The sequence below is a fragment of the Gekko japonicus genome, unplaced genomic scaffold (genome assembly GCF_001447785.1).
Source record: "Gekko japonicus isolate JY-2015 unplaced genomic scaffold, Gekko_japonicus_V1.1 scaffold386, whole genome shotgun sequence".
Classification (NCBI taxonomy): domain Eukaryota; kingdom Metazoa; phylum Chordata; class Lepidosauria; order Squamata; family Gekkonidae; genus Gekko; species Gekko japonicus.
The window spans coordinates 1,009,727-1,012,135 of NW_015163100.1; positions in this window are offsets into that span (position 1 = coordinate 1,009,727).

Below are 2,409 nucleotides of genomic sequence, written 5' to 3' on the forward strand. Positions count from 1 at the left end.
GCCCACACGTGTTGGGGTTTTTTTAATTTAAAATTTTTAATTATATATTCAGAATATTAACATATACAACAATTTCTGTAATAAACATTTCAGAGTAAGTAATTTGTAAGTACATGTTTTTTGAGTAAATTTGCATTAAGCATAATGGAGAATAATTGAAACATTGTACATTAAAAAACATTAATACAAGTATATAGCTTGAGAATGCTATACAATCAAGAGAAACTGTTACAAGTGATTATGAAGAGATTCTTTTTTTGATGTTCTACTTAAAAAGTTTTAAATGACCTTGCTACCTGAAAACCCTGATCCAGTTGCGACTGAGCAATGTTTTATGATATGGGTTTTCAGAACCATTTATTCTTTCCAAGATGGAGGTATGTATTCTTCCTCCGATAGATAAGACAGAATTGGAAACCACTTTGCACTGAACGTCTTGGATGAGTTATTTTTCATGTAAGTACCAGTTTTGTCAGTTATACTCTCGAGGACATATTGGTCCCATAACTTTCTGAACCAGGTGTGGATGTCAGGGGTATTCTTGTCTTTCCACATTGAAGCTATAGAGACTCTTGCAGCGTACAGCATTGTTTCTAGCGTATTTTTATTGTGATGTTGCTTGATCTGATTCGACCACAACTCTAATAATAGGCTTTCAGGATCGAGTGTTAGGTCAATATCTAAGATCTGTTTTATTTTATTTATTACTTCTATCCAAAAGGATTTTATTTTTGTGCATTGCCACCAGCAATGTGCGAATGATCCCAGTACATTACAGCCTTTCCAACATTTTGGTGAGTATGTAGATGACATATGTGAGATAGTTTGAGGTGTTAAGTACCATCTTGTTATGATTTTAAGTTTTTGGATTTCAACTGCACATGAGTGAGGTTTGTTTTGGGTAGACCTCCAGATTTCTGTCCAGTTTGTTTCATCTAGTTTTTTTGAGCAGTCTTTCTGCCAAGCTTTCTGATATGTTAGTGTTTTAGATTCATTTTCTTTGAGCAGAACTCTCGGGTGTATGCCATCCAGGCCTGGTGATTTATCAGTTTTTAAGTTGTCTATCAGTCGTAGGACCTCCTCTCTCATCACCTCAATCTGACTCAGGTCTTTCAACACCCCTCCCGAACTCAGCGGTTCTGGAGTGGGCAAGCACTTCTCCAATATTATAACTGGATTTATGGACCTTAAATACCGTAGCGAAGCACGGGTAGCAGGCTAGTCTTCCATATCAGGCAAGAGCCTCCAAGAAAGCAAAGCGAGGCTGATGTCCGCTGACCGCCACTAGGCGACAGCGTAAATTACAGGAGCTTGGATCCATAGAGACAATAGGGAGTAGGATCCTGAAACCTCTAGCAGTCACCAATAGGAACCTTGACGGGAAGTTTAAAGCCACCAATGGGACCTGTGGGTGGCCCACAGAGATTGTATATAGTTGGGCCTCTGGCCCGTATTTGTGTGTTATGTTGTATGCTAGTAAACATGAGCTGAATATCACTGTTTCCTCATCATTCGATGCGTCTAACCCACTACACAACAGAGGCTCAGGCGTCCTGCTGGAGAGGCAGGGCTATTGGAACTGGAGATCTGCATAGCCCCGCCTGGAGAGGAGGCGTGGCCTAACCCAGTTTGGATGACTCCCCCCACTGAAGGAGAAAAGAAACTTCCCCAGCTGGCGCTTGTTTCCTGGCAGCAAGCTCTTCTTCACTCCCCCCCCACGACAGCCCTGTGAGGCGCACTAGGCTGAGATAGCCCGACTGGCCCCAGGTCAGCCAGGGAACTTGATGGCTGGACGGAGATTTGAACCCAGGTCTTCCTGATCCAAAGTTAAGACTAGCCCTGTTCTTCATGAGTTCCAGTGAAATGGGACTTCCCCGCCTGAGGGCATTTCTGGAATTTTGATGAGAGGCAGACGACACCACCACAAAATGGCCAGACACCCCCCCCCTGCTCCTGAAGCACTCCTGATCCAAGGAGGCAAGGGGGGGGGGGAAGAAGAGGACGAGGAGTCTCAGAGCAGCTTACAATCCCTCCCCCTCCCCACAACAGATACCCTGTGAGGTCGGTGGGGCTGACAGAGCTCTCTCGATAACTGCCCTTGAGAGAACAGCTCTGAAAGAACTTGTGAGTGACCCAAGATCTCACCAGCAGCTGCATGTGGAGGAGTGGGGAATCAAACCCGGTTCTCCCCAATTAGAGTCTGCCGCTCTTAACCACTACACCCAACTGGCTCCTTGCTTAGGGGCAGAGGTGCTACCTGCTGCCAAAGAAAAGGGAGATGATTTGCTGCCTGCACAACTGCCTACCAGAAAGCTGGCATCTGTGTTTAAACGGGAAGAGCTCAGCCCTTGGCTAGGCAGGCGACTGGGAGGGAGCGCCCTGAAGCCCCCTGTGCAGGTTCCTTCTCCA